Below are 14,317 nucleotides of genomic sequence, written 5' to 3'. Positions count from 1 at the left end.
CTGGGAGGGACGGGGAGGTTGCCCTGGGCCGGGCGGGACCGCCTCGGTTCGCATCGTTCCGAGGCGGCCACCCCGGTCCAGACGATCCCAGTCTCTATGGTTCTGATCCAGATGGTCCAGCCTGTGAAATCCCAGTCCATGTGATCCCAGTCTGTAAAATCCCAGTCCATGTGACCAAGAACTCTCCAAGTTTGATTTACTCTCAAACCACATCCCACCCACCCAGCCCCACACAATCCCGATCCCAACATCCGCCCACAAAAATATCCCCAAACTCAGGAACCGCCCCCGGGATATTTGGGGCGAGCTCCCCCTCCCCGGCCACCTGCGGGATGGGAGGCGATGATCCCGGCGGTGCCGCCAGTTCAGGGAGCGCTGGAGCCGCCGCTCCCTCCGCTCGTCTTCTCCTCCCGCTCCTGCCGCCGCTGCGCCTCTTCCTCCCTCCCTCCTCCTCCTCCCCCGGGCCCGGGCCCGGCCTGGGAGGGCGGGGCCAAGGAAAGGGCGGGAACTGGGAGGGGAAAGGGGCGGGGCCAAGGGGACGCGCGGTCCTAAAACCGCCCGGGTTCGCTTAAAATCGCCAATTGTGCCGAAAATCCACCGTAAATCCACCAGGTTTAGCTTCAAATCATCCAAATGGGCCAAAAATCTCCGGGAACGGGACAAGATCAGCACCGGAACCCGCAGCAACACCAACACTGAGACCGTCACCGCAACTGAGACCGGCCCCGCACAGGCACCGGCACTGGGACCGACACCGAGACCAAAACCGGCACCAGAACTGGTACCGGGACCAAGACTGAGACCACGACCGACACTGCGACCGGCGCCGGGAGCGCTCCGGAACCGGCCCCGGGAAGGCTCCAGGACCGCGGCCAGAACCGAGACCGGCAGCGCTCCGGGACAGACCGAGACCGGCACCGGAACCAACTCCGAGACTGGCGCTGATCCGAAACCGAGACTGAGACCGAGCCCGAAACCGGGACGGGGATCGGACCCGGAATCGCTCCGGGACCGCCGCGCTCGCTCCGGGGAGTTTTGGCCGCGCCTCCGGGCGGGACTGGGAGGGACTGGGCGGTTCCCCGGGGCCGGGCGGGACCGCCTCGCTTCGCATCGTTCCGATGCAGCCATCCCAGTCCATGTGATCCCAGTTCGTATGATCCCAGCCTCCATGGTTCTGATCCAGATGGTCCAGCCTGTGAAATCCCAGTCCATGTGATCCCAGTCTGCACAATCCCAGTCTGCACAGTGCCAGTCTCTAAAATCGATGCTGTTTTACACCACAACGACACAGATTCTGATCTTCAGAAGGCTGAAAATGACTCCTTTAGTTTTTCGGAATGTGTCTCCCTTAGTATTTTACACAGACCAATCTGATCGGTGACAAAAAGACAAACCTCGTCAATCACATTGGTCAGAGCAGAAGGACATCAAGAAGTCCCTCCTAGGAAAAGGAATGAAAAACAATGCTACAGTTTTTAGAAAAACACTCCTCTTGTTTACAGAAAATTCCCTGAGAAAAGAATTTCACAAAACCAAAAGATCTCAGGCACGAAAGCAGGGCTACAGTCTCTCTTGGCTTTTGCAGTGCAGAAAGAGGGAGAAGAAAAAAAAATTAAGGCCTAATCAAAAGGAAAACTGGCAAGGTGACTTCCCAACACGGAACACAGGGAATGTGGGTCACCAGGGCTCTGCCCAATGTGGCTCCACCAGCGGGGGCTGGAGCTGGAGCCGAGCTCGAAGCTCTTTCTGCACTGGGGGCACTGGCAGGGCTTTCCTGATAGTGCCTTTGTTGGTGTTGGGTCAAGGCTGAGCTCTGTGAGAAGCTCTTCCCACACTGGGGACACTCTTGGGGCCCTCCCTGGTGTGGATGCGCCGGTGGATGATGAGGTTGGAGTTGTGCCTGAAGCCCTTCCCGCAGTGGGGGCAGCGGAAGGGCCTCTCCTCTGTGTGTGTCTGCTGGTGTTCAAGGAGCAGGGTGCTGGTCACAAACCCCTTCCCACACTGGGAACACTTGTAGGGCCTCTCCCCAGTGTGGATCCTCTGGTGGATAATCAGGTTGGGTGTGTGCCTAAAGCTCTTCCCACATTCCCCACATTCGTAGGGCCATTCTCCTGTGTGGGTCCTCTGGTGGCTGATCAGGCGGCACCGCCAGCTAAAGCTCTTCCCACATTCCCCACACTCAAAGGTTCGTTCCCCGGCGTGGGTCATCTGGTGATGGATCCGGTTGGACCCCATGCTGAAGCTCTTCCCACATTTCTCACTCTCATTGAGTCGTTCCCTGGTGTGGATCTTCTGGTGCTGGATGAGGTGTGAGCTCCGCTTGAAGCCCTTCCTGCAGTCGGGGCAGTGGAAGGGCCTCTCCTCTGCATGTGTCTGCTGATGTTCAAGCAGCAGGGTGCTGGTCACAAACCCCTTCCCACACTGGCAACATTGTAGGGCCTCTCCCCAGTGTGGATCCTCTGGTGGAACCTCAGGCTGCCGCTCTGCCTGAAGCCCTTCCCACACTCCCCACACTTGTACGGCCTTTCCCCAGTGTGGATGTTCTGGTGGTGGATCAGGTGGATTCTCTGGCTGAAGCTCTTCCCACATTCCCCACATTCGTAGGGCTGTTCTCCTGTGTGGATCCTCTTGTGGCTGATCAGGCGGCACCGCCAGCTAAAGGTCTTCCCGCACTCCCCACACTCATAGGGTCGTTCCCCGGGGTGGGTCCTCTGGTGATGGATCCGGTTGGACCTCACGCTGAAGCTCTTCGCACATTCCTCGCTCTCATCGAGTCGTTCCCTGGTGTGGATCTTCTGGTGCTGGATGAGGTGTGAGCTCCGCTTGAAGCCCTTCCTGCAGTCAGGGCAATGGAAGGGCCTCTCCTCCGTGTGCGTGCTCTGGTGCACGAGGAGATAAGTGCTGGTCTGAAACCTCTTCCTGCATTGATCACACTCGTAGGGCCTCTCCCCACTGTGGGTCATCTGCTGACGGATCAGGTGGGATTTATGGCTGAAGCTCTTCCCACATTCCCCACACTCATACGGCTTTTCTCCGGTGTGGATCCTCTGGTGGCAGATCAGGTGGCACCGTCGGCTGAAGCTCTTCCCACACTCCCCACACTCGTAGGGTCTCTCCCCAGTGTGGGTCCTCTGGTGGCGGAGCAGGTCGCTCTGCCAGCGGAAGCTCTTCCCACACTCGGAGCACTTGTGGGGCTTCTCCCCATCACGAAGCTGCTCATGGACCACCAGCTCTGAGCTCTGGCTCCATCTCCGGCCGCCTTCCCGGCCCGGCCTGGCTCTTTCCTCCTCACATCCTCGCCAGCTGCGTTTGCAGCCCCTCCTCCTCAGGGATCTCCGGCCCTTTTCCTCCCCGTTGCATTCCTGCGCCGTGGAGCCGCTCAAAACGGCCTCTGCCACGAGCTTCTGCCGCGGGGATTTGTCCTCCCTGCTCTCCATGCTCGGCTCCCTGTCTGGGGGAGGAAGGACAAGGACAGGATGGGATTTGCCTCCGTGTCACAGGGAAGGGGAAGGAGATCCCCCGTCTGCTCGGTGCCCGCCCTCCCCGGGCTGCGGCGAGTCCCAGGAACCCGAAAAGCTCCCCCCTCTTCTGTCTCCCCACCTACAGATACTGGGAGTGACTGGGCTTACACTGGGACTGACTGGGCTCATACTGGGACTGACCAGTGTTATAAATGCATATTATAAACTTGGCTTTTTGCAAGATGTGTTCTATATGGTTAAGAATATTGTGTAATTATATAAGGTTTTTTAGTTCTGCTATTAGTAAAGAAAATTAGGCATAGAGGTACTAGATGATATAGTATGCTTAAACTGTCTGTTTGGTCGGGATAACATCTAGTGAACATGTAAAGGAGACTCTGCTATTGAGATACCAACTATCAGCATCTACCATCTGAAGAAAGTACGGACCAAGGCTCAACCTGGAGGTGATAAGGAAGACACAGCCAAGAAACACGCATGCCCTAAAACAGCGGACCCAAGGAGGGACCATGCAAAACAGTTCCCGGAATATGGAAACTAGTTTATGGAAAAATATGAACATTCAACAGGTTGATACAATGGCAATGGCATTTAAAGAATGACTCTGATACAGCAGAGTGTGGACTTGGCTAAATGCCAAGTCAACCGGCCAAACGTAATTAGCTTTTTTTTTTATCTCCTAACTGACTCATTTTCTATTAAACCTGTTTCTGAAAATTTACATAGAAAGTGAACCTTGTTTTTCACAGACTGGGCTCATACTGGGACTGACCGGGCTCATACTGGGAGCAGCCACTGCCGGCACCGGGACACCCCAAAAACACCTCCCGGGGAGCCCCCGATGTGCCCCCGAGGGGCATCTGCTGCTCGGCTTTGGATCCCCGCGAGCTCCAAACATCCCCCCGACAAACCCCAAACCCAGGGACCCCCCGGGATATTTGGGGCGAGCTCCCCCTCCCCGGCCACCTGCGGGATGGGGGGCGATGATCCCGGCGGTGCCGCCAGTTCAGGGAGCGCTGGAGCCGCCGCTCCCTCCGCTCGTCTTCTCCTCCCGCTCCTGCCGCCGCTGCGCCTCTTCCTCCCTCCCTCCTCCTCCTCCCCCGGGCCCGGGCCCGGCCTGGGAGGGCGGGGCCAAGGAAAGGGCGGGAACTGGGAGGGGAAAGGGGCGGGGCCAAGGGGACGCGCGGTCCTAAAACCGCCCGGGTTCGCTTAAAATCGCCAATTGTGCCGAAAATCCACCGTAAATCCACCAGGTTTAGCTTCAAATCATCCAAATGGGCCAAAAATCTCCGGGAACGGGACAAGATCAGCACCGGAACCCGCAGCAACACCAACACTGAGACCGTCACCGCAACTGAGACCGGCCCCGCACAGGCACCGGCACTGGGACCGACACCGAGACCAAAACCGGCACCAGAACTGGTACCGGAACCAAGACTGAGACCACGACCGACACAGCGACCGGCGCCGGGAGCGCTCCGGAACCGGCCCCGGGAAGGCTCCAGGACCGCGGCCAGAACCGAGACCGGCAGCGCTCCGGGACAGACCGAGACCGGCACCGGAACCAGCTCCGAGACTGGCGCTGATCCGAAACCGAGACTGAGACCGAGCCCGAAACCGGGACGGGGATCGGACCCGGAATCGCTCCGGGATCGCTCCGGGACCGCCGCGCTCGCTCCGGGGAGTTTTGGCCGCGCCTCCGGGCGGGACTGGGCGGGACCGAGCTGGGAGACTCGGAGCTTCCCAAGGCTGAAAATGACTCCTTTAGTTTTTCGGAATGTGTCTCCCTTAGTATTTTACACAGACCAATCTGATTGGTGACAAAAAGACAAACCTCGTCAATCACATTGGTCAGAGCAGAGGGACATCAAGAAGTCTCTCCTAGGAAAAGGAATGAAAAACAATGCTACAGTTTTTAGAAAAACACTCCTCTTGTTTACAGAAAATTCCCTGAGAAAAGAATTTCACAAAACCAAAAGATCTCAGGCACGAAAGCAGGGCTACAATCTCTCTTGGCTTTTGCAGTACAAAGAGAGGGAGAAGAGAAAATAATTAAGGTCTAATCAAAAGGATAATCGGCAAGGTGACTTCCCAACACGGAACACAGGGAATGTGGGTCACCGGGGCTCTGCCCAATGTGGCTCCTCCAGTGGGGGCTGGAGCTGGAGCCGAGCTCGAAGCTCTTTCTGCACTGGGGGCACTGGCAGGGCTTTCCTGATGGTGCCTTTGTTGGTGTTGGGTCAAGGCTGAGCTCTGTGAGAAGCTCTTCCCACACTGGGGACACTCTTGGGGCCTCTCCCCGGTGTGGATGCGCCGGTGGATGATGAGGTTGGAGTTGTGCCTGAAGCCCTTCCCGCAGTCGGGGCAGCGGAAGGGCCTCTCCTCTGTGTGTGTCTGCTGGTGTTCAAGGAGCTTGCTGCTGACCCGAAACCCCTTCCCACACTGGCAACACTTGTAGGGCCTCTCCCCAGTGTGGATTTTTAGGTGCAAGCTCAGGCTGGCTCTGTGGCTGAAGCTCTTCCCACATTCCCCACACTCGTAGGGCCGTTCCCCGGTGTGGGTCCTTTGGTGGAGGATCAGGTGGGAGCTCCGGCTGAAGCTCATCCCACATTCCCCACACTTGTAGGGCCTTTCCCCAGTGTGGATTCTATAGTGAAAGATCAGCCTGGACCTCAGACTGAAGCTCTTCCCACATTCCCCACACTCATAGGGTCTCTCTCCGGTGTGGATGCTTTGGTGGCTGATCAGACTTGAACTCTGGATGAAACTCTTCCCACATTCCCTACACTCATAGGGCCTCTCCCCAGTGTGGATCTTTTGGTGTAGCCTCAGGTTGGCTCTCTGCCTGAAGCCCTTCCCACATTCTTCACACGTGTACGGCCTTTCCCCAGTGTGGATGTTCTGATGCTCAATCAGGGTGGCTCTCTCTGTGAAGCTCTTCCCACATTCCCCACACTCGTAGGGCCGTTCACCTGTGTGAATGCTTTGGTGGCAGATCAGGCTGTTGGCCTGGCTGAAGCTCTTCCCACACTCGGAGCACTTGTGGGGCTTCTCCCCATCACGAAGCTGCTCATGGACCACCAGCTCTGAGCTCTGGCTCCATCTCCGGCCGCCTTCCCGGCCCGGCCTGGCTCTTTCCTCCTCACATCCTCGCCAGCTGCGTTTGCAGCCCCTCCTCCTCAGGGATCTCCGGCCCTTTTCCTCCCCGTTGCATTCCTGCGCCGTGGAGCCGCTCAAAACGGCCTCTGCCACGAGCTTCTGCCGCGGGGATTTGTCCTCCCTGCTCTCCATGCTCGGCTCCCTGTCTGGGGGAGGAAGGACAAGGACAGGATGGGATTTGCCTCCGTGTCACAGGGAAGGGGAAGGAGATCCCCCGTCTGCTCGGTGCCCGCCCTCCCCGGGCTGCGGCGAGTCCCAGGAACCCGAAAAGCTCCCCCCTCTTCTGTCTCCCCACCTACGGATACTGGGAGTGACTGGGCTTACACTGGGAGCAGCCACTTCCAGCACCGCGGCTCCCGAACCCTCTTCCCGGCCATCCCGCCCCTCCAGCCCCTAACGGGGTCCCGGCAATCCCAGGCGTTCCCCCCCCTCTCGGGGTCCCCGCTTTGCGGTTCGGGGCTCTCCTCTCTCTGGGCTCCCGCTCAGGGAAGCGGCGGCTCTCCCGGGCTCCCCAAACCCGGTGTTCCCCCGCCCCGGCTCTGCCGACACCGGGACACCCCAAAAACACCTCCCGGGGAGCCCCCGATGTGCCCCCGAGGGGCATCTGCTGCTCGGCTTTGGATCCCCGCGAGCTCCAAACATCCCCCCGACAAACCCCAAACCCAGGGACCCCCCGGGATATTTGGGGCGAGCTCCCCCTCCCCGGCCACCTGCGGGATGGGGGGCGATGATCCCGGCGGTGCCGCCAGTTCAGGGAGCGCTGGAGCCGCCGCTCCCTCCGCTCGTCTTCTCCTCCCGCTCCTGCTGCCGCGGCGCCTCTTCCTCCCTCCCTCCTCCTCCTCCCCCGGGCCCGGGCCCGGCCTGGGAGGGCGGGGCCAAGGAAAAGGCGGGAACTGGGAGGGGAAAGGGGCGGGGTCAGGGACAGGGCGGGAATCGTGAGGGCAATGGGCGTGGCCGAGGGGACGCGCGGTCCTAAAAGGGCCCGGTTTGAACGAAAATCATTCAAACGGGCCTGAAATTGTCTAAAGAAGCCTAAAATCCACCCTTACACCGATCAGGTTTGGCCTCAAATCACCCTAAGAGGCCTGCAATCCCCACAAAGTGGCCTAAAATCACCCAAAGGGCACTAAAAGCCACCCTATAGCCACAGGGTTTGGCCTGAAATCAGCCACTTGGGGATAAAATCATCCAAAGGGGTCTAAAACCAGCCAATGCGGCGTAAAATTGCCAAACGTGGTTTCAAACCCACACAAAATGGCCAAGAATCCCCTCAAATCTCCTAAAACGCTGTGAAATCCTCCCTGAAAATACCGGGTGTGGCCTAAAATCAAGAAAATGTACCTAAAGTCCACCCTAAAACCGAACAGATTTCAACTAAATTCACCCAAATGGGACTAAGCCCCACCGAAATGGGCCTAAAAACCATTCAAAGGGATCAGAAATCCCCCCTAAAACTGCCCAGTTTATCTTAAAATCACTCAAATGGGACTAAACCCCACCAGATTTTGCCTAAAATCAGACAAAGGGGCCAAAAATCCACACTAAAAGGCTCAAAACCCCACCCTAAACCTGCCCAGTTTGGCCTAAAATTACCCAAACCCGCCTAAAATCTCCGGGACCTGGACCCAGACCAAAATCAGCACCAGAAGCGGCACCAGCACCAGGAGTGAGACCGACACCGGATCCGAGACTGGCTCCGAGAGCGGCACCGCTGCAGGACCGGGACCGGAACCGACAGCAGCACCCGCAGCGGCGCTGCACAGGCACCGGGACTGCGGCCGAGACCGGGACGGAAACCGGCACCAGAGCTGCCACCGGGACAAGACTGAGACCGGGACCGCAACCGGCAAAAAACGGCCCAAAAGTCACCAAACGCGCCCCTAAAGAGACCGACAGTGCCTGAAAGGTGCCGGAAAATGGCCACAAAATGGCCCCCAAATGACCAAAACCTGACTAGAAATGCCCCTGAAATTACAAAACATGTCTCAAAATGATTCAAAGCGTGACCAAAAATGACCCAAGAGTGACAGAAAATTGCCCAAAATGCCGCAGGATGGGGGAGAGCCCGGAGAGACACAGAATTCCAAAAAAATTTTTTAAAAAATCACCCCAAAATTGTATAAAAAAGGAAAATTATTTTTAAAAAATCCTGAAAAAAGCCTCAAAATAGCTCAGAAAAGAAAAAAACCCAGAAAATGCCTGCAAAACTTCCAGTAATATTCCCAAATTTTCCCAGACTCCCCAGAATTTCCCAAATTCCCCAAAATTCCCCAGAAATTCAACCAAACTCCATCAAAAATCACCCAGAAAATGAAAAAAACCAAGCCAAACAAACCCTTCAAATGCTCAGAAATATTTTTTAAAATCCCTCAAAACTCCACAAAAATTCCCTGAAAACTCCCCAACTCCTCAGATTTCTCAAAATTCCCAACATATACCCCAAAGAAGCCCCCAAATAACAACAGAAAACAGTCTGAAAATGCAAAAACACCACCCCAAAGTTCCTAAAAATATTTTTTAAATCCCCGAAAGCACCCAGAAAGTCCCCCAAAACCCAAAGAAAATTTCCTGAAACTTCCACAAACTCACAGAATTCCTGAAATCCTTGACAATTGCCAAAATTTCCTACACGTGCTCTCGATGAAGTGGTGCAGCAGGCAGGACTTGCTCGTGCCGGTGCTGCAGATCACCAAGAACTGCCGGAACTTCCCACATTTGGTATCAAAATTCCCCAAAATCCCCTCTTGAGAGCCCAAAATTCCAAAGTTTGGACTCAGAATCTCCTCTGGGGACCCCAAAACTCCTGAAAATCCCCTCTAGAGATCCCAAAATTCCCACACTTGGACCCAAAATCCCTGCTTTTGGATCCAAAATTCCCCCAAAATTCCCCTCAAAATTCCCAATAGCGGCCCCAAAATTCAAAAAAGTTCCCAATAGAAAACCCCAAATTGCCCCATTTGGACCTCTACATTTCCAAGAATTCCCTGTACAGAGCCCAAAATTCCCTCCAAGGATCCCAAAATTTCCCTACAGAGATCCCAAGACCCTCCCCAAACCCTCTATATGCTCCCCCAGGCTCCTATAGAAGCCCTATAGACCCACCCCAAACCCCTTTTAGGGACCCCCGCAGATCCCCTATAGACCCCCCAGACCCCCCCTAAATCCCCTATAGAGACCCCCAGACCCCTTCCCAATCCCCTGTGGGACCCTCCCCCCAGCCCCTTTTAGGAAGCCCCAAGCCCTCCCCAAATCCCCTGCAGAGACCCTGAGATCCCCTAAATGGACCCTCAGACCCCTTCCAGGGACCCCCAGGCCCTCCCAAAATCCCCTAGGGAGACCCCCAGATCCCCTAGAGAGACCCCCAGGCCACGCTGAACCCTCTCGAGATCCCCTATATATCCCCTGGAGCCCCCTCAGAGCCCCTTTGGGGACCCTCAGACCGCCCCAAAACCCCACACAGGGACCCACGGACACCCCCACACCTCCCCGGAGCCGCTACAGGCTCCCCCAGATCCCCGACAGACCCCCCAAGCCCCGGAAAGGCCACCCAGACCCCAATAATCCCCAAAAGAGACCCCCAGAGCCCCGGACTTAGGGACGCCCCGAGCCCCTTTACGGACCCCTACGGACCCTCTATAGACCCCTCAGACCCCTATGGAGCCCCTATGGCCCCCCAAACCCCCTTTAGGGACGCCCAGACCGCCCTAAATCCCCTATGGACCCCCTTAAACCCCTTACAGACCACCCACTAAACCCCCTAAAGACACCCCCAGGTCCCCCCAGACCCCCAGAGATCCCCTAGAGATCCCCTAGAGATCCCCTAGAGATCCCCTATAGATCCCCTAGAGATCCCCTAGAGATCCCCCATTGCCCCACCGTAGGTCTCGGACACGCCGGAGCCGGCTCGGGGGACCAGGAACAAAGATGGCGGCGCCCGGGGGAGCCACTTCTGGGTCATCTGCGCATGCGCTGGACGGAACGTGCCAGCAGATGGGCGGGACCCAAGGGAAAGGAGGCGTGGCCAATGAAAGGGCGGGGAACGAATGGAACGAGGCGGGGTCAGAGAAAGGGCGGGAACTGGGAGGGGAAAGGGGCGAGGCCAAGGGGACGCGCGGCCCTAAAACCGCCGGGTTTGCCCTGAAATCACCCAAAATGCGCCTAAAAGTCTCCAAAGGGGCCTCAAATCCACCCTAAACCCGATCAGGTTTGGCCTCAAATTATCCAAATGGGATTAAAATCCCCACAAAGTGGCCTAAAATTACCCAAAGGGCACTAAAATGCACCCTAAATCTCCATGGTTTGGCCTCAAATCAGCCAAATGGGGTTAAAAGAATCCAAAGGGCTCTAAAATCCAACCAAGGGGCCTAAAATTGAACAAACTGGTTTAAAAAAAAACCCACACAAAATAGCCTGAAAGCACTCCTAAATCTCCCAAATGGGTGTAAAATCCAAACTGAACGTACCCGGTTTGGCCTAAAATCAACCAAAAAGATCTAAAATCACCCAACATGGCCTGAAAGCCACACAAAAGGACCTAAAATCACCAGAGAAGGACTTTGTTTGACATGAAATTATCCAAAGAGGCTGAAAATCCACTCATAAGGGCCAAAAATAACCAAAAAGAAGGGGCCTAAAATCTCCCACGCACACCTAAGATCCACCCATGTGGGGCGAAAATCATTCAAAGGGACTTAAAATCCACCAAAAATATCCCAGTTTATCATAAAATCACCCAAATGAGCCGAAACCAGACCCAAATGGGCGTAAAATCATCCAAAGGGATAAAAAATCCACCCTAAAGCCCACCAGATTTGGCCCCAAACCACCCAAAGTTATCTAAAATCCACCCAACACGGAACACAGGGAATGTGGGTCACCGGGGCCCTGCCCAATGTGGCTCCTCCAGTGGGGGCTGGAGCTGGAGCCGAGCTCGAAGCTCTTTCTGCACTGGGGGCACTGGCAGGGCTTTCCTGACGGTGCCTTTGTTGGTGTTGGGTCAAGGCTGAGCTCTGTGAGAAGCTCTTCCCACACTGGGGACACTCTTGGGGCCTCTCCCCGGTGTGGATGCGCTGGTGGATGATGAGGTTGGGGTTGTGCCTGAAGCCCTTCCCGCAGTCGGGGCAGCGGAAGGGCCTCTCCTCTGTGTGTGTCTGCTGGTGTTCAAGGAGCTTGCTGCTGACCCGAAACCCCTTCCCACACTGGCAACACTTGTAGGGCCTCTCCCCAGTGTGGATCTTTTGGTGCAAGCTCAGGCTGGCTCTGTGGCTGAAGCCCTTCCCACATTCCCCACACTTGTACGGCCTTTCCCCAGTGTGGATGTTCTGGTGCTGGATCAGGTTGATTCTGTGGCCGAAGCTCTGCCCACATTCACCACTCCTGCTCTGGCCATCTGTGAGGTGATGATGTAACTGGAGAAGCTCCAGTCCAGAGGAGGAGCTATGAAACCTGGTTCTGGGGTGGAGTGGCGACATGGACTAAATTCACGCTCTTTTGATGCAGGGCATGCCCTGAAGTTGGATGGGCTGCCTGCATCTCCCAGCTGAGCATCACCTTCCGTCTCCTGCTGCCGCTCAGCAGCTTTTCACCAATCCAGGGGTTGGGATGTATTTGTTGCATCAGCAACTCATCAAAGAAAACTTGTTTTGCAGTCACAAGTACGTTTCAGATTGTTTTATTCCCGAGCATCCCTGACAACTAAACACTGAGCTTTTGTTGTGCCTGAGGGCAAGTGAAGCAGCAGCACGGTGGCCGAGGCTGGGACACGCGACCGTGCCAATTGCCCGGAGCGCCGTCAGGCAGTGCCGGGATCCCGGCTGCGGTTCTGGTCCCCACAACGGAGGAATCGCAGCCCCTGCCTCAGAGCCTGTCAGAAAGGCACCCAAGTGAGAGCAGAGGGAGGGCACCCTTCCAGTCTCTCTTGGGCATGGCCACAAAGCAGCCCCTGCTTCTCCTTCCTCCGCCTGTGTTTGGGGTGTGCTGACGGCAGCGCCAGCCAGGTTGTGCTCTGTGTTCCAAAGGCTGTGGAGAGCGGGCATGAAAAGTGCTGTGTGCACAGTGGAGAGTCCTGGAAGGTGCTGGCAAGAGTGTCCTGCGGGAACAGGGCTCTGGTCTCTGGCCGGGAACAGCCTGGTTTTGCTGCTGTGAGCGCAGGCAGGAGTGGAGGCAGGTGAAGAGGCAGCGGGCGGCTTGTGTTTGTAGAGGGCCTGGGGCTGCATGTGCGAACCTCCACCTGGAATCACACTGGGGGGAATACAAGCTAGAGCTGGAGCGCCTGGCCAGAAAGGACCAGAAGGAATTCAGCCTTGCCAGGGTTTCTTAAGAGTGTGTTGGTGTTCCCCAGGAAAGTTCCCAATGTGGGGAAACGCCTCTGGGGAAAAGAGACTTGCTTCTCAAGGAAAGCGCTTTCCATGGAGCTCCCAGTGAGGAAGGTGCAAGTGTCCCCCTTTAGCTGTCTGTGGTCCTTTCAGTCCTTGAGGCCCGTGGCACTTGGCAGATGGAGAAGGGAAGGGAGAAGGCTGTGAAGAGCAGGTTTGGAATCCACCTGAACCTGCAGAGACCAAGGCAAGCACCTGCAGCAGGGTGTGTTACCCCCACTGTGGACAGAGGTGTGAGCAGGAGCATCTCTGAACAGCTGCGAGCCCCAAAGCTGTCTTGGAGAGCTGTGAATTCAAAGGCCTTCATGCACACACATCTCACATCTTACCTGTCTGCTGTGTTTCAACTCTTGGCAATATGCATTTCTGTCTTGCTCGCTGGAAGCGGCTCCGGCCCAGAGGGCCAGCACCGAGCTGGGCTGTGTGGGCCAGGCGGCACGGAGAGTCTTGGCTGATCTTGCTGTGTCCGTGGCCTCAGAAAAGGCTTGGAAGGTTTGCCTCCCAAGGCGTCCTCTCATCGGCTCTTCCTGTGCATCTTGGAGAGAACAAGGCAGGCGTTTCTGGCAGCTGGGCATTAGCAGGCCTTCAAATGGGGGCGTGTTGTGGAGCAGGCCCAGCTGAGACACCCTGAGAGGAGCCCAGCGCTCCTTGCTCCTCTCTGCTGACACGTGAGCCTTGTCTGCTTTCGGGATGACCCCGGCTGTGTCAGGGGGTGCTGCTACGTGGACACGAGACAGCCGGTCCTGTCCCGCTGGGTCCCAGCAGTGCATCGCAGCAGTCCTGCATCCCCGTCAGGATGCCGGCCGAGAGAGGTCCTGCAAGCTGAGGCAGCTGATTTGAAGCTTGTGCGGGTGCCTACGGGTCAAGGCCAAGGGTGTTCCCTCAGGATAGAGCAGTGCTGAGGGGTCTCTAGAATTCAAAGAAATCAGCAGACAAATGCATCATCCGCCAGAAGCTCTTTTATTGGCAGGAGGGAAGGGGTCTGCACTCCACCACAAGGCTTCTTTGCCTCGTCTAAATTTCAGTGGTTTTATGTAGGAATTCTATTAAAAATACCATCCATCTTTACACTGCTGAGGTGATTGGATAGGCAGGGGGTTTACAAAGAAATCCATTGTGTCAGATTCCTAGACTTGAAGCTAATGTCCACCTGCTGGCCAGGATCAGTCTCAGCGCACCAAAGCAGCTCGTCTTCCTCATCCCTTGCCTGCACAGGGCTGATTCTGTAGCCGCCCTTAGGTCTTCTGGAAGGTTATGTCTAAAGCTTTTTGTCAAGTCACTCTCCTGTCATGCTAGGCTTCC

General features: G+C 56.4%; 1 pseudogene; it reads right to left on the bottom strand.

Annotated features, from left to right (window-relative positions):
• Window positions 1-1,546: 1,546 nt before the first annotated feature.
• Window positions 1,547-14,317, bottom strand: part of LOC136304319 (zinc finger protein 850-like) — a 245,113-nt pseudogene continuing 232,342 nt past the window's right edge.

The sequence above is a fragment of the Chamaea fasciata genome, unplaced genomic scaffold, assembly GCF_029207755.1.
Source record: "Chamaea fasciata isolate MVZ Bird 193981 ecotype frontalis unplaced genomic scaffold, bChaFas1.0.hap1 SCAF_72, whole genome shotgun sequence".
NCBI lineage: Eukaryota > Metazoa > Chordata > Aves > Passeriformes > Sylviidae > Chamaea > Chamaea fasciata.
The sequence above is the reverse complement of the archived record's forward strand: the minus strand, read 5'-3'. Positions and strand labels throughout refer to the sequence as shown.